We start from the raw sequence: 18518 nt of genomic DNA on the forward strand, positions 1-18518 counted from the left end.
CGATTGGAGCTAAAAACAGTAAAAACTAGAAATAAGATGGCGCGCGAGCAGCGAGAAGCGAGTATAGTTCTGGTACTTACTTCTGATAGTTTTGTCGCCCGGCTATAAAGCGAGTGGTCGAATGCGAGTTTGACGTTTTAAACACTGTATTTAAGGTTAACAAGGTCTACAAGGAAATATCAGCCTTCGTGAATTAAGTATTGTAACCTTAGTCAGAGAATAGAAGTACAATGGAACCTCGATAGCACGGATCTCAAGGGAAACGCCAAAAACTTCGTGTTAACGAGGTTTCGTCTTATAGAGGGCATCGACTTAGAGAGGTTCTTGTAGGTTTTTGTTCGTCTTAAAAACACATTAAAAATTCGTGTTAGGCAGGTAATTATAGAAACGTAGAAATACAGTTTCTTTTTTTTCGAGTTACAGAGGTTCGTTAGTAATATCGATATAGATGTGGTAAAACAATACGACTATTTTTTCTAGTTGCATTGTCTCTCCGACCGCCAAGCGAACATCGCTTAGCGAGTACCTACCGCTGAGCGATTTTATCGTTGACAGCTTTTATCGCTGCGAGTAAAGAGTGTAATAGTGCACTGCCTTATGGGAATTTAGTTCAGATTCGGAAACCGCTACCAACTTTTAGTATGTTGTTGGACATGACATTGGGTCTCGAAAACTGCCGGGAAACAGCGGCGCCGACTATCTACTTCATTCAGCCTCGATTAGCCTTTTATAGAAGCAAATTTTAACTACGAGCGTAGCGAGTAGTTCGAAAAGTGGAATCTTGAGTGTTGCAAGGGCTTCAAGGCTGTGAAGGCTGGCAGTATTTTCCCTCTGATCCTCTGAAATACATACAGGTCAGCCCTCTGGTCATTTGAAACCTCCATAAGGCATCTTGCTAACTCATAGAGGCGACGCCCGCTAAGCCCCTAACAGTTACTCTATGGCCTGAGGGTTTCAATGTTAGAGAAATGATGTACTACCTACTGCTTTTTATTTCTCTTAGAGTCTGTGCGGAGAGAGACGACTCATAGAATGTATTGATTCCCTTATGTTCCACGACTCTTCTCTTTCCGCACAGAGTTTATAGTTTATATTTGTAGTGCCAGGCAATGATAATAAAGGTCTAATTAATTTTAATCTTGTGCTCAACTACGGCAGAATTTGCTGTCTATGCGTGCATGTACTGTTTACATGAAACTACTGAACTGATTTAATAAACGAGGTGTCAATTCATTCGTGTTTGTAGCCCAGGTGACAAAAGCCACATTTTAACCAACTATCAAAGGAGGAAGGTACAGTTCGTTTGCTTGTTTAACAAGCAAATTCAATTTATAAATTAAGATTCCAGTCGAAAATGTCGTTTTCATGTATTTTATGTAATGTCCTTTCATTTAATACTCGATAATTAGAACAATTCTTTGCATAATAAGAGCGCATTAAGATAGAATTGTACAAATACAAATACAAAAATAGTAGAATTGTTGGCGCGCTTTAGTTTTTTTTCTACAACTTTCACAGTTTTTATCGGAAATTTAAAATTTAAATTGTAATGTATAGTTGAATAACTGGTTTCTTTAATATTATACGCAACATTTTATTAACGTTTTTAGTTTAGCCAGGGGTGCGAAACTCCTGACTTCGGCCAAACTCGGCTCCGCTCGGCTCAGCATTGCTCCGAGCAATTATTAGGGTTGGCACCACTTGACTTCCTTTTGCATGCACGACCACAGATAAGATAATCACTTGAATTTTGACAACCCTAAATAGCAGAAAGAGATAGTGCCATATATTAGAAAGGGATAGCATGATTCGACCCTGAACCGCTGTCAAACTTCGGTTTTGTAGGAAGTTTCCTTTCTGTACGATAGTACTATTATTTGAGTCGCTTAACTTCAAACTCGGGTAAATCCATCTGTCAGATTATGCGATTTTGGTATTAAGAAAAGGTAATAGGGTAGATATTTGCTGAGAGGGTCGAATGGATTTACCCGAGTTTGAAGTTAAGCGACACATTTATTCTGTGGTTTAGCTATAAAATCGATATACACCTACTTTTTTCATAAAAAATGGTATTCCTGTGTTTATAGCTCTTAAACCATATTTTTTTTCTGCAAACAATGTTTAGGTGACTTATAATACATTTCATTTCATAATTTCCACATATTTGGTCAAATTTGGATTTTTTTGATATCAGTGTATGCCTTGAGATGTCATCTTTAATGTTGTAGTACATTTCTTTAACGTCCGACTTTTGGTTTGGTTATAAAATCCAAATAATCGAATATTTTTTTACCTCATTTTGTTTATTTTGTAAATAGCTCTTAAACTGTTGTATATTTTGTTACACACTGTATAAATGAAGTATAGAATATTTCATTAGCTTTCATTTAATACCCCACACGTGTATGTGCCATGTATAGTTTGGGTGCAATATGCAATATTCGCAACGAGACGGGAGTCATTTTGATGATATCATTCCGCTGAAGGCCTGAAGTAGATGGCCGGCGCCGCTGTCTCCCGGCAGTTTTGGAGACCCAATACCATGCGCAACAACATACTAAAAGTTGGTAGCGGTTTCCGGCTCTGAGCTATCTCTTCGACTGTTTCCCATAAGGCATAGTACTTTAAAGAGAGTCCTCGTGCAATGTGAACAGCCAGCGATCAACTATTAATATACCTATCTATCTCTTTTATTACCGACACGGAATCTCTATCTTATCGCTTACGGGTCATTTTATTTAAAGTTGTCCCCTACACTTTTTTTTTAATTTGGGAAATTTTATGTTATTTCTACTCAGAATCACGAGCTCTTTCTATCCTAATAGAAGAAAAAAAGTGTGCCAAGGTTTTTATTTCCATTCCGGTACCATTTTTCATAGACTTTGTATGGCAGTCACGGAATGTAAAGATCGAAAATTTTATGGAAATTTCGGGACACTTTTTTTCTCCTATTAGGATCAAAAAAGCTCATGATTCTGAGTAGAAATAACATAAAAAATCCCAAATATGAAAAAGAAAGTGTATGGGACACCTTTAAATAAAATGGCCCTTACACGTCCTTGAACTAGTGCATGTCCATCCATACTAATATTATAAAGGCGAAAGTGTGGCTGTCTGTCTGTCTGTTACCTCTTCACGCTTAAGCCGCTGAACCGATTTATTTGAAACTTGGTATAGAGATTGTTTGAGTCCCGAGGAAGGACATAGGATAGTTTTTATTCCAGAAATCATCCCTTAAAGGGGTGGTGTTTTGTATGGGGACTTAACACCAACTGCACAACAAACTTTGTCAATAGGAACTGTCCCGCCCGCGCGGTGTAGTACCGGCGCTGGTGCACGATTTAGTTGGGTATAGAATAGGGTTTACTAACGAATGGGCCAAAAACGTTTCCCAAAGTATCACATCCCAAACTATGTTTCCCAAATTATCATTTCCCAAAAAAATGTTTGGCAAAACAACTTATCGCAATTTTTCAGTTAGCAATAGTCTTTTTTGGCAAGTTATTGTTTAGCAAATAATTACTTGGACAAGTTTCATTTTACCAAGTATTATAAGATAGGCACAAGGGGCAGTTTTGAACACCCACACTAATTCCTTAACTAAAAACTTATGTTCACCTTCTGCAACACTAAAACGTGGCTTTGTATATGTGAGTGAGGTACCAGCTTCGGCACATCTCTCCTGCCAGCCGTTGCCGCTTAGTGCGTGAAAACGTGTTTCCGCGGTCGCATAGTAAATAAATTATGATTTTTTAATCGAGTTGTGGTGCGAAATTTTAGACTTTACCGGATGAACATCATAATGAGCGCTTAGTACGTTTATTCAGTAATAGAGTGAGCTTATTATTTTAAAGTACTTAATACCAAAGACATATCTAACTTCGTATAAGACGAATAAAGTCTAAGGAAAAAACGTGCCTCGGAATTGAAGCAAAAGTCATTCTCGAATAGATGGCGCACACACCTTTAGCCTATCCTCGGCTAGATGGCGTGACGACACCGTTTCATATTTAACAATTTTAACACATAGATATTAGTTGAATGAACATGGATCAAAATGATATAAAAATAATAAAATAATTTATCCATATATATACATTTTTTGATAACTTTATACGTTTTCATTTTGAGTTTTAGTCGTGTGTCGATAGATGGCAGTAAATTTACTGTGACTACAAAATTTACAATGAGAGGACCCCTCTATACTATCTATTCTTTTTGTTAATACTTAATAGTATATTTTTAATAAATTATTTTTCATTTATTTGACCATTGGGGTACTTTGGTACAATAAAGATTGGGGCAGTTTTGAACATGTCAAAGTGCCCCTCTAGTGTATCTAAGTGCCCCTGCCAGTTTTTTTGTTACAACCAACAACCAAAGTAGCTTTTTGTGACACTGATTTCATTAAAAGTTTTTTTTTTGTAGTTTTAGTGCACCTGCTTAATAACTGGTTGTCAGCACTTTTTATTTTACTTCGTGTACAAAAACGCCGAAATAACTATATACCAACATGACAAACATAATTAACTTTAACTTACGAATGTAACATATTGAATATAAAATAACTTATTAAAACAAACTAAAACTACAAAGAAATTAAAATTAAAACTAAAATAAAAGAAACTTACCTATAAAATAAAAACCTAATTATAAAAAGAATACCCCCTCTAGCAGGTCCGCCTGTGGCATGGTACCCATTACGCTGGCGGCGTTTCCTCGCTGAACCGCTAGGGCGATTCGTTGCGAGAAATACGCGCCAGCTCTGGGGTCCCCTGTGGCGTCAATCAGCCGCCCCGACAGGGCCCTCACAAAGGCCTGCATGTCGGCTGACCAAGGGCCCAGTGTCTCTACCGCGAGCGCCGCAAACTCGTAGTCCTTAAGTAAGGACGAATATTTGCGGCGCTTGAGAACCTGGGCCTGGTCAGCCGCGCCGCCGGCCTGGGTGCGGGTCGCCTGGATATGGGACTGTGCGAAGGTATCTACGCAAGTTGCGTCCCACACCAGGGCCCTACCTAGTTTCCACGGCACCAATGTGGCCCCGTCGGGGCGCCTGCCATCGTCCCTCGCCATGCCCGCGGGTTCGAGAATCGCAGGCACAGACGCGGTGGCAAGCGACCGACGGACCAAATCATTGATGGTACCGTGGCGAAATAGGCGGCCGGCGCTTTTGGGGCATGAAAGGCCATGCATGTCGGCCCAGCTGATCGACGTTTTTGCCACAGGCGCAAGTGTGAGGGACACATATTTTGGACCCAAGCCTTAAGCATATAGCTATTCTCAAGTTACTTGGGTCCAAAACGGTGCCTATTTGACGGGAAGGGAGTGCTCGTAGCCAATGGCCCGACTCGGGGGCTGATACGGCTAGAATTCGGGCACGTTCGAAGTCGTCCGGACTATCCTGAAGAAGTGTGGTATGAGCTGCTTTTAAGGGAGGGGAGTCCCAAGCCCGCTGAATGTGACGGGCGACTGGGATGTCCTCACCCGGACACGACTCACACCAGGCCTCCCTGGCCTCACTTAGATTCGCTATCTCATCGTCAGGTATCTGAGGAAGGTTTAAAATAATACCGACGAGAGATAGCGAGCCGTATACTGAGGACAGGAACGCGGGTAGAGCCAAACTGGCCGAAGTGCGAACGCCCAGTCCACCCAGCCTTATGGGTAGAACCGCTTGGGTCCATGAACTATTGTCGAGATGAATGTTCAGTGTTTTGGAAAGGCTTGCCTGAAGGGAGGAGTCTATGGAAGACAGGATGGACGGAAATTTCCAAATTGGGCAACTGCGGAGTAAATACATAAATTTGGGTGTAAATAAGCAAAAACGAATGATGAAAAGAGCCATATGGGGATTTATTTTAAATAGGAGGTCTGATGTATTATTGAATAAATTTAATTTACAGTTAATGACGGGTGCGATTGATTCGTCAAAAATTGGTGAGCCTAAAAGGGTGAGGGATGTTTTTGAATGAACGGAAATATTAGGTAAAACTGCGTTAAAATTTGTTAGTATATCTATTTTTGTATTCAATGGAACGTGATCTGGAATAAAAATTTCGCATTTAGTGAAATTTAATGCAAGCCCGATTTTCGAAAATTTATCTATGATAGATTGTATATCTTGTAGTACGGTTAGTGCGTCTCCGCCAAGGGAGCCGTCATCTAAGTACCAACAATTGAATTTTGAATTTAGACTAGAGATGATGGGGTGAATGACCAAACTAAAAATGGCAGGCCCAAGCGGATCTCCCTGTTGGCAGCCCATACTTGACAAGATAATATCATTTCCAAAAAGTAATTTTGAAGGTGCTCCGTAGCATTGCCAAATGTATTTGTAAAGTTCTGGTAGCTCTTTTTTTACTTCTGCTAACAGAGCACCGCGGTCGACCGAATTAAATGCATTTTTGACATAACTGTAGTATGTTCTAATAGCACCGCACTTAATAGACGTTTTGTAATGTTTAAAAAGTTTACTACTGGTCAGCTAACTGAGTTGATCTGTAAAGTGTGCTCTGCGGGGCAGTTTGAAACACTTACGGGGCACTTTGATTCACGTGCCAAAGTACCCCAAAACGATGTATCAAAGTGTCCCATGTAATGTATCAAAGTGTTTAGAGTTCATTTTGAGGCCTAAAATCGATTTCAAAAAAAGGTGTACCAAGCTGCCCCGCTTCCCCCTACGGATGTGATTAGTTGAACCATAAACATTATAATTTTTAAGAAAAAAAATACCGATTTCTATGGGGGCCGGTGAAAGATTATTGTAGATGGTGCACTATGTAGAAAAGGAGGTAAAACCACCCACTTTTCTAGTAGCATTTCGTTTCTGTAAGGGTCTTAGTTCTAGCCTAACCTAACCCACTTCTCTGATAGCAGTTCGGTTCTGTGAGGATCGCAGTTCGAACCTAAACAAACCCACTTTTCTAGTAGCATTTCGTTTCTGTAAACCTAACCTAACCCACTTAACGGCTTTTTTGGAATATAATATTAGTCAATAAAAATCGTTTGCTAAATAATTTTTTGTCCTAACAACATTTGACAAAGTAAAATCATGCCAAGTGATAATTTGACCAAATAAATTATATGCGAAGTGTAACTTTGCTAAAGGTTCCTTTGGGAAATGAAACTATTGCGATAAGTTTGTTGGGAAGTGAAATTTGGCAAAAGGTATTTGGCCCAAACGAAAGTACACCATAGAATAGAGATAGTTTGACTCCCGGGGAACGACAAAGAGTTATTTTCATTCAAGAAATCACCCTTTAACTGATTGAATAAAATAATAGCTACCTACCTAAATTAATAATTCCACGCTGACGAAGTCGCGGGCAAAAGCTAGTATATATATAACAGTAAGCTACAGAGATGAGCCACTGAAAATATCATTGATACACAATTAGACACCTAACCTATTTTTGTAAGGATATATTATTATCACTGCCAAAAGAAGGTTAAAGGTGCCCTCTAGCGTTCCGGGAGTGGGCAGTCAACGTGAAAAATGTTCAAATGCTGGAAAGTGCAGGGGTCAAAATGTCCATACGGAACCGGCTGTCTATGTGGCAAAAAGTAGGTAGGTTAGGTTCGTTAGGTAGCTTCAGATGCCCGAAGGGCAAACCGCCGAGAAATAGGAGCCCCGCGAAGCGGGGCTCCGTCTAGTTACGTCTAGTTGCATAGACAGCCGGTTCCGTATGGACATTTTGACCCCTGCACTTTCCAGCGTTTGAACATTTTTTAACGTTGACTGCCCACTCCCGGAATGCCCTCTAGTAGTAGAAGGTATTGTCATACAATGAATGGTATTATAATTTTTTTTTTCATATATATACTATGGACATTCCTCGATGGCATCAAGTTGCAACCGGAAAGCGATGATCACACGGCAAATCAAATCCTGAAGACTATAGCAGCCACGTCAAAGAAAGATATACCTATCTACCTACCTACCTACCTACCTATTAAAAAAAATGTTTATTCTTTCTCGTTTGATATGTAAGAATGTATGTCAATAAGATGTTATTAGTTAAGACTGCGTCGACCGTCCAATGGCACCCTCATTGGGGCAATTATGATTTCTAAAAAATACAAGGCAATTAATTAAACTATCATATAAATGATCATATTAATATAATATGGGATCCTATTTGAAAGCAATTTTACAATCATGATCATACACGCCATATTTGTTAAAATTGTTGTTATTTAATTACCCTATGATTAAAAATTAAATTAAATTGATTTAAGACCAACAAAGGATCAATTTCGTCATTTTAATTTTAATCTTTCAACGAATGTTAGTAGGCATACACACAAATTTATTAACTAACTACATATTTACAGATGATGGTGTAATAACAACAATTTTGTGTGGTACTATACAGCACGTCCACGGATGATTTTATTATTTCTTTTGCGGTACATATTCATGAAAAGAAATGTACTTTTATGTACTTATGTTTTAAAAAAATGTACTCGCACGGTTTTGGCATAGCGACATACAGGTCGTGGTCGTGCTGGGTAGATACTGCCTGGCACGACCACACTATATTTATGGTTAATTTAATGTCAAATGAATACAAAACAAATGTACTCAAATTGTACTATGTACAAGCACATCAAAATGTGACAGTCATACTGCAAAAATCGCTGTCATGATTAAAAAAGGTGAACCTAAGGGCTGATTTAGACGGCACGCGAACTCGCTTGCGACTTTCATTACATTTTTTTTGATCGGCTGGTGGCATCGTTTCCGCCATTATAAACGATGCTCCGATACAAATACAACGCTGCTCGTCGCAGTGCGGCGTAAACGCCATCGACAATAAGGTCCCTTTACATTGATGATCCCACATTTAGACATTATGCGCGCGCGAACTCTCATGAGATTTTAGTTATTTCAACCAGCCGATCAAAAAAAATGTAATGAAAGTCGCATGCGAGTTCGCGCGCCGTCTAAATCAGCCCTTAGGTTCACCTTTTTAGAGCACCGTACAAAACTTTGTTCACGGTGCTCTTATTTAATCATGACAGCGATTTTTGCAGTATGACTGTCACATTTTGATGTGCTTGTACATAGTACAATTTGAGTACATTTGTTTTGTATTCATTTGACATTAAATTAACCATAAATATAGTGTGGTCGTGCCAGGCAGTATCTACCCAGCACGACCACGACCTGTATGTCGCTATGCCAAAACCGTGCGAGTACATTTTTTAAAAACATAAGTACATAAAAGTACATTTCGTTTCATGAATATGTACCGCAAAAGAAATAATAAAATCATCCGTGGACGTGCTGTATAGTACCACACACAATTTTAACAAATTTGGCGTGTATGATCATAATTGTAGGATTGCTATCAAATAGGGTTCCATATATATGATCATTTCTATGATCTCATTGCGGCCTTTGTATTAGAACAATAATAATCCAACCTAAATTTCGGGTCGACTATTGAGTTCAGGACTGCTGCCAAGAAACTTGATGTCCTAATATTTAAGGTGAGGCGGCACCAAGCATAGGTCCCTTCGTGCATAGAATACTGCTGCAACCTATGGGACGGTTCCGCCAAGTATCAGCTGGCAGCCCTGGACTCGATAGAGCGCCGGGCTCATATACTTTTTGGCGATGGCTGTCAAATCAAAGTTACAAAGTCTTGTTCATATCATCGCCGACGAGTTACATGTCTATCGGTGTTTCTAGGGAGTGCGCAAAAGAATTGCACGACCTGATCCCAGCTTTCCCTTTCCGGACGTCCAGGCGCGAGGAGCGAATGCACCCGTTCGTTGTTAATATTCCATTTGTCCGCACAAAACGATTTGCCTCATCTTTTTTGGTAAGGACGATTAAGGAATGGAATGCGCTTCCGTCATCTGTGTTTCCTGGGAAATTTGACCTCGGTCTCTTTAAAGCAAGAGTGAATAGGCTATTACTTACTGAGCCGGTAAGCTCCATCATCTTAGGCTCTGTTTTCACTTTCCATCAGGTGTGACTAGAGCCAATGCCCGTTCAGTTTATTATAAAAAATATATATACAAAGAGTACTATTGTATTATTTCAGTAGTTAGTGCCTTTGGGTATAGTGCGACATAAAATAGTAGAAATTAAATAAACTGGAACTATTAATATTCAATACTAAATTGTTGCCATGTTTAAGCATTTTACGTCAAAAAAGGGATAGTAACGTAGAAAGTGGCGCCCTCATTTATTTTCTACTGGTTTCTGTCGTACTGTAGTTTGAGACAGGAAATAGGCAATATTACGCAAAACCCTGCGTAGAGGGCGTTACCGTCCGTGCATTACATGACATGCACCGTCAAACTATTTGTATTTGTGCATTACCTGTAATGCACGGACGTATCGGTCCATGTCAGTAGTGAAGGCGAGGGACAGTTAAAGTGTTAATAATAATAGCACAACCCAGGGCCTATCACTCTTGGCCATTCGATCGACAGAGAGGCAGACAACGAAATTTCGATTAACGCGTTTTGCGGTAGGCCATCTGTAAACATAGGTACTGTAAACAAATCACCTAGATGCATCAATATCATAGTGAAAATTGTGAAGAAACTCCGGGGGGTCAGGGCTTTGCACATAGCAAGACCGGGCCGGGCCCGCACCGTGCCATTCCCGAGCCCTGCATGGTGATGACATAACGCTTTGCATAGAAAACGAAGCTCCGGAAGCTCCGGCCCGGCCACAGCCCGGTCTAACATGAGTCATCCTAAACTGGAAAAAAACCGGAAAAACTAAATTTTGTGAAATGATCGATAAGCATTTGATTTTTTCCGGGATTTTCATCCCTAATTCCACCCAGTAATAAAAAACGGACTTTTCTAAATATGGTTAAAGTACAACTTGGTTTATGAACGTGAATAAGCATTTTTGAGCGTTCATAGGTGAATGTGTGGAGCGAGCATTATTTGACGTATAGGTGTGGGTTTAACAAAAAGAACGCTTGTCAATAAGGCGTTCGTGCTGTTAAAATTCAATTAATAATAGCCTTTATCGACCATCAACAGTGTAGTCCCCTTTTGATTGATGGAAATTGTCACGTATAGTTCCACTACTCGCCGCCGCACCGTGAATAGCGCGTTAGTTCATCTATCGCTCACAAGATGTCATTAATTCCTGTAAACGTATATACTAAAAAAAAAAGCTTTACTCTATGCTATAAAATACCCTTTCGCACGTCAAAAACTCCAAGATGGTGCCCAAGCCCATGGACAAAAAAGTCTAGCGATAGTATCCACACCTGTCAAAATTTGACATTAGCAATCCACAGTTAGGTGACAACGAAACCAAACCGACGTAACCGACATACCCCGAGTTCAAAGTTATAATAAACCGTATAGTAGTAATAAAACAAAGTTGATTTTTTCTTACTTATTTTTTCGATCGCATGTTTGCGATAGAATGCGATTCGACGAACATGCGATACAATCAACTGAGGATATGAAGTGGATTTCAAATGTCAGATAAGTACGTGTCGAATTTGGCCCCTGGTGTTATCCACGGTTTAACATTGCGTTTCCTGTGAGACATTTTAAATAATGTCGTATGTTTTGTTAGAGTACTGTTGACGAGGTGCAGAAACATATTAGTAACAATATTAATATCCGTTCCACTCAATATTGTAGCCCAGTTAACTAGATCCAATTCTGCTATAGCCGAGGCGTAATCAACTTTTTTGTGTGTTTTTGGTATATCTGATTTCTGTACATGTGCTTTGGAAAGTGATATCATGACTAACGAGTGATCAGTAATAGAGGAATCGCAAACTATTGTAGTATTTTTTAATTTTGTTTTAACCATACAATGGTCCAGGCAGTTACAACCTCTAGTGGGGAGTTTATGAGAAGGTAACAGTCCGTGTGACGCCAGCATATCCAGATAGTCGGGAGATCTGTTGTCTTGTGTATTTTCAATTATATTTATGTTAATATCACCTATAAGAATGATGTTCTGGTATTGTTTTAGTGTCTGCAATAATGAATCAAGAGACGTAATAAAGTTATCAGTTTGTCTAAAAGATGGAGGCCGATATATCGAAACAATAGCAAATTTTTTACCGATAGCTGTGACAAGGCAGTTTGCGTCTTGGATTGAATCAGGTTCGGTTGTTTTAGACGATATGTTAGTCCTTACATAGACCACCACACCGGCATTTTGATTGAGTATACGGTTAGTAGAAAATGTTTTATAGTTAGGTAACGATGGCAAACAAGTATCGTCGCTTAGCCAACATTCAGATAATATAATGACGTCAACATTAATGTCTATTCGTGCAAGTAGCACCTGCAAATCATCGAAATTATGCTTCAAACTTCTTATATTTAGAGTCATAACTTTCAGCTGGTGTGCTGAACTAGTAAAAACATTTTTGCAACACTCTGGTTGATCCACCGCCACCGAATCACCGATATTGATACTCTGATCAATATCAGATGATAACAATATTAAGTCGGTCGTGTTTAAGTTGATATGATGTGGCTAAGTAGTCTTCCACCGGTGGAATTAACAGAGTGCTGCTTAGGAAAATAATACAAGTGAAATGGCGTGTCTGAGGATGTTGGTGTGTTGTGTGGGAAATGTGAATGAAAGAGTCAATAAGAAACAAGAAAAACTTACAAGGTAACACAATAAATAGTCATTGGCACACAGAAGCTGCCTTCAGTGCTTCAATCTGCTGCTCTGATTTGATCAGGATGGGCTGTGATGCATCCGTTTGTTTGACAAACACGTTTCCTTGCCGGGTCCAGCAGTGTTTATAGTTATGGTTTTTACGAAGGTCACGTGCGAAGTAGTGAAGCTTTCGGGCTCGCGGAGTTAAAGATTCCGATACATAAACTGGCTGCTTTTCTCCTTCTATGTTTAGATTCAGCGTATTAAATTTGTCATCTGGATGCAATTTGTTATATTCTTTTACTGCTTGGAGCAAAGCAGTGCCTTGCTGCACCGTCTGGAACTCGGCAATTATTTGCTTTTTGTGAGCAGTCTTTAAACGCCTAACATGCTTGAGGTTATTCGGAGAGAAAGGAAGTCCCAATGAACCATGCATTACAGCAATTAAATCACCCAAATCTTCATTTCCGGCATCAGGAATGTTTCTTATTTCTACCATTGCAGCACTTTGAGCCCTCTGCAAGGCTTCCACTTGTTCTTCAAGGCTGTTTATTTTTATCATGGCATTATCGTGTTCAGTAGACATTTTCTCATATTTGTCATTCAGCTTGTTGTACAGCAATGTCGTATCTTCCAGAATTTTCTCAATTTTGCTGTTGGTCTTGATGATTTCTTTATTTTGTGCCTTCAAGTCATCAATTGCTGCATATAACTTCGTATTCTGAACATCCCTGTCGGCTTTGAAGGTGTTAAGCATCTCACGTATACCTGATTCCAGTGACGTCATATCGTCGAAGTCCAAACGGTTTTTCCTTTTTCTAACATTTACATTGGAATACAAAGCTATCTAAAACAACATGAGACTATACAGGGTGTTTAATCTAAATGGGAAAGAAAGAGACAATTCCAAAGTTTAAGACATGAAAGAATAAATTAGGCTTACATAAGGTCAGCATCCGCACCACAGAATAATATAATAATAGTAATAGTACCTACCGGATTAGCAAGCTGAAGTGGCAATGGGCAAGCCACATTGCACGCAGAGAAGATGGCCGATGGGGTCGAAAAGTGCTCGAGTGGAGACAGCGCAGCGTAGGACGTCCACCCACAAGATGGACAGAGTTGTTAAGGCCGCCGGAAGACGCTGGATGCGGGTCGCTTCCAACCGGTACGTATGGAGGTCCAAGGGGGAGGCCTACGTTCAGCAGTGGACGTCTTATGGCTGAGATGATGATGATGATGAATAGTACCTACTACCTACAGAAAACGATTCCTATCAAAATCGTTGCAGACTTTTCTTATCTTATATCTATCGAAATATTTTCGACGTCACCGGTCTGACAGCCGCCTTATGCTATCGGCCCAAATCGAACTTTAAAATAAGTCAGTTAATAGATCTAGAAACGATATGGATTAGATATGTCAGTGTCAAATGTGACGTTTCTTCAAACATAAACTTCACTTTTGACACTGACACTCTAATCCATATCGTTTCTAGATCTATTAATTAACGTATGTGTAAGTTCGAATCGGGCAGTTAGTTTAACATTTTGAAACGTCTGCACGTAAATATATCCCTAGCCAAATACCCACACATACCTAACCATTTCACAACTACACCTTATAAAACAAAGTCCCCCGCCGCGTCTGTCTGTTTGTGTGTATGTATGCTCGCGATAAACTCAAAAACTCAGAATAGATTTTCATGCGGTTTTCACCTATCAATTGAGTGATTCTTGAGGAAGGTTTAAGTGTATATTCATTTGTTAAGGTTTTGTGTAACCTGTGCGAAGCCACGGCGAGTCGCTAGTATTCATATACCTGCCGGCCTAGCCAAGGTGGCAATCGCTATCGCTTCGACAACGAAACGCTTTGTGTCTCTCTATCACTCTTCCATATTAGTGCGACTGTGACAGTTGCGTTTCGATCGCTACGGAGCGTAAGCGATTGGCATGTTGGCTACGCGGCCTGAAACAAAAATACAGGAAAGTGAACTGTCCTGAATAGTAAAATAAATGTGCCCCACTATTATTAAATTTAAAGTTATTTCAACTAACAGGCTCAGGGACCTCCAAGGACCGCGTCTTATCGGGATCAAAAATCGTGGAATCAAAAGTTGCTCGCACGGAAAACTTTAGCTATTCTGCTTAGCAATAAACCAGTATTAAAGTAAATATGTTCAAGAGTGATTCTCAAAATAGTGGCATCTTAACCTGTCATCGAGTTTTTGAATTGAATGTATGTTTATTTGCTCTTTTTCATATGAAACAAAAATGTTTCTAGATAAACTAAAACAATGTTTATTGAGGCCAAGTCATTATTTTTATTTAAATGTAATACTTATATTTATAAAAAATAAAGAGTAGCACTTTTTACTGTAACCTGTCTTGTCCAAAAGCATCGCTCTTCCAGTTTTGGTTCTTTAGATTTTATAAGCACCAATTTAGGTAAATAAAATATCAAGCTATATAATAACATAAACAATACCTTTTAAAATGTACTTTGCACAGGCCTTATATATATTTTTTTTACAACAATATTCACACACGAAGGTTTGTCCAAGGATATTTTCTCTGTTAACCTGTACCAACCTGTACATGCGCGGTATTGCATCTGACTCATACACAGAAAAAATTATTTAGATCATAACTATGGCAAAATATTAGGTAAGTATCAAGCTAACCACCGTAGGGTACCATTATGACCCAAGTGTCGTAGTTTCGTAGAGACAAGTGGTTTAAAGCAGAAATCTGGGGTTTTGTAACGGAATGTTAACTTTAACTTGTCTCGATTATTTTACGAATTTGGTATGGGGCCTAATGTAATAATATCATTTTAATATTGTATGAAGGTTTATTCATCTATGCTAAAAGTGAGACATTCGTATTATTATCCGTTCAAGGGAAATAATAAAAATGAATGAATTTTTACTGTAACCTGCTTATCTTTAACCTGTGTTCAATGTATAGGTTATTGTACGTCTTGAAAATAACTTCTTCATTTTCCGTTCCCTTTTGAAAATTTGGGGTAAGTACTTGAAGTGGTAAAACATATTTTTCATTATTAAAAGTAAAAAACACACACGTACGTATACACAGAAGTTTCCTTCAGATCTGTCTGGCAGAAGTATCAATGGACGATTTTTGAATTTCGAGCGCTCGATTTCGTGATTTTCCCTACAATATAATATCTCTAATTCTACTACTTAACCGGATGTTGCGTCTTCCATTTTCGAAAAATTTTGTCTGTGGCGGCGAACAATTATTTCATGACACCACAGGCGTGCCTTACGCCATAGAATATGATGGCACGCCTGTCGTGTCATACGCCACACGTTAAAAACATTGATGACACACCTGTCGTGCCATCCGCACCGAAACGGTTAAGGGTTGTTTCACACGTACCACAACCACACGACAACCACAACCACACCACAACCACAACACGTGGTCGGGCGCATATTTTGTATGTTTAATGAATAGTACAATTCACACGTAACCACTGCTTGACCGCATTTTAACGCTGCGACGTGGTGTGGTTGTGGTACGTGTGAAACAACCCTAATAGAAAACGAGTGGTCAATACCACTAGATTCCCAATATCTATTGCTCGTATTTCACAATAATTCGCCGTTTTCTACTGACTGACTGTTTTCTAGTGACGATATCGAGCGCTCGAAATTCAAAAAACGGCCCGCTGGTGGACAAAATATAAGATTTTTTTTTTATAATTTAAATATTGTTTTAAACTTTCAATGGTTTTCTTTTCGACTCGACTCACACATTTGCAACAAACAGTAACACAAAGGTAACATCTTATCGTACCTACATCTTGCCCTTTCGAAGGAACCGAGAAATCTATGGCGGTTCGTAATCTGGCTTATTGAGAAAGAATATCTGGCTATATCTGAAATAATGGCGAAGGGTTTGTATTGAATAATGTTTTGATTTGGATGCAGATTTTTTAAATCATGGAACTATACAATACGCTAAAATAAACAAAATTAATAATATGTGTAAACATAACCCTTATTTTAAGTTAAAATTTCTGCATATCTGCAACGATTTTGATAACACACGCAGTGCAAGTGTTATTATATACGTCATAATTTCATAGAAGTTTGACGTATATAATAACACTTGCACTGAGTATGCTATCAAAATCGTTGCAGACTTTTCTTGGTCTAACTCTAATTATATTCGTACTAATTGACAATGGTTATTATGATACCTAGCCTTCCTGACATTTGGATATAATTACACGCCCCTAAAGAGGCCCTTGTGAACTAGGTACTTGTCTCCAAAAATCTGAGTTTACATTGTTAAGTATAGTTATCTAGAATTCTAGAACAATATAAAATATAAGGTACATATAAAATATATCCCTATTTAACACAATTTAGCTCGGCAAGACACGCCGTGCGAAACGATTTGCGTCGCGCCAGCGGGTCTCAATGCAAATATATTAGGAACGGATTAATGTACCTACGACAACTACCTACCTACTTTAACAAGTGCCAATACTGCCATAGCTTTCACGGCACTTTATTACCATGTGACATGATTTGCCTCGCACCGGGTACGCAACGCACATGTAAATGGGCGTCTATAGGCTACGGTGACTGCTTACCATCAGGCTTACCGTATGCTTGTTTGCCACCGACGTGGTATTTAAAAAAAACTACGTGCCTACCTACTAGAATCACTACTCCTTATTGTCTCAAAAAAATTAATTTATATTTTAAAAGGTTGAATAATAATAAAAGTTATTGTAATTTTCAGACATCGTAAACTTTATAGCATTTTTTGTGCAGCGGAGTGACGTTAACGGAATTGGTATAGATAATTCCAACTGAAATAGTAAATTAAGGTTAATATTAACGTAATTAACGCTAATTAATCATTAGGGTTGAAATCGTTTATACCAATTCCGTTAACACCACTCTGCTGCACCTAAAATGCTATAAAATTTACGATGTCTGGTAATTTTACATTAAACAGCTTAAAACAGTCTCTTCACGGCAAGCCGCCGTGTGACATGATTTGCGTCGCGCCAGCGGGTCTCAATGCAAAAATGAGGATTAAACGGTTTAATGTAAATGCCATTGTTTGTTATGAATCCCAAATCGGCGAGCGATTTCCGTTCTGATTGTTATTATTTTGAGGATTAGACTGTTTTAAATATGTAATATTTTTTTTTTTTAATGTTTTACTAACTCATTTGTTTACATACAATATATATACAGTGGTAAACGAAATTAATAACTAGCTTAAATCTAAAATAGGCCCTTGAGGCATTGTACCAAGGATGCTGGCGGCATTTCCTCGCTGTATCGCAATGCTGATACGTTGTGCGAGGTAGCCGCCAGCTCTTCGGTCACCAGTTACGTCAACCAGACGCTTCGCGATTTCTGCGAAAAACTTATGCGCGCTGGGACCCCATGGACCTAGAGTTTCAACACCAAATGGTACAAAATGGTACTCTCTACCGAGGCTCTTATATTTGTTACGTTTTAGAATTTCGGCGCTTTCCGCCGCTCCGCCCGCTTTTACAGTAGTCCGTTGGAGGTGGGACGGTGCCAGTGTGTCTACGCAGGTAGCATCCCACACCAACATCCGTCCCAAGCTCCAAGGAACTAAGGACACTCCATCGGGCCTCTTGCCATCATCTCTGATAATGCCAGTCGGCTCAAGAAGAGCAGGCACATTGATGGTGGCAAGAGACCGACGGACTATGTCATTAAGCGACGCATGTCTCGAAAAACGGCCTGCACTTTTTTGACAAGATAATCCGTGGTGTCCCAGTCGGTCCACGTCCGTGCCACAAGAGCATATGTGTGGCGTACACACCGAAACCCCGAGTCGCAAACCAGTCGCCAGTCTAAGGGAGGCCGGATCCA

At 39.4% G+C, this 18518-nt stretch overlaps 1 long non-coding RNA gene across 2 annotated transcripts; it reads left to right on the forward strand.

Moving 5' to 3' along the window:
• The first annotated feature begins 2 nt into the window (after positions 1–2).
• LOC134801913 (uncharacterized) lies at positions 3–10036 on the forward strand. Of its 2 annotated transcripts, XR_010145740.1 has the most exons (3): positions 3–72; positions 7850–7986; positions 9698–10036. It is a non-coding gene; the product is annotated as an uncharacterized LOC134801913 (long non-coding RNA). The 2 variants fall into 2 exon arrangements; XR_010145739.1 differs by lacking the exon at positions 3–72 and having other exon boundaries at positions 4835–7986.
• The last annotated feature ends 8482 nt before the right edge of the window (positions 10037–18518 follow it).

Source organism: Cydia splendana, chromosome 23 (genome assembly GCF_910591565.1).
Source record: "Cydia splendana chromosome 23, ilCydSple1.2, whole genome shotgun sequence".
Classification (NCBI taxonomy): Eukaryota; Metazoa; Arthropoda; class Insecta; order Lepidoptera; family Tortricidae; genus Cydia; species Cydia splendana.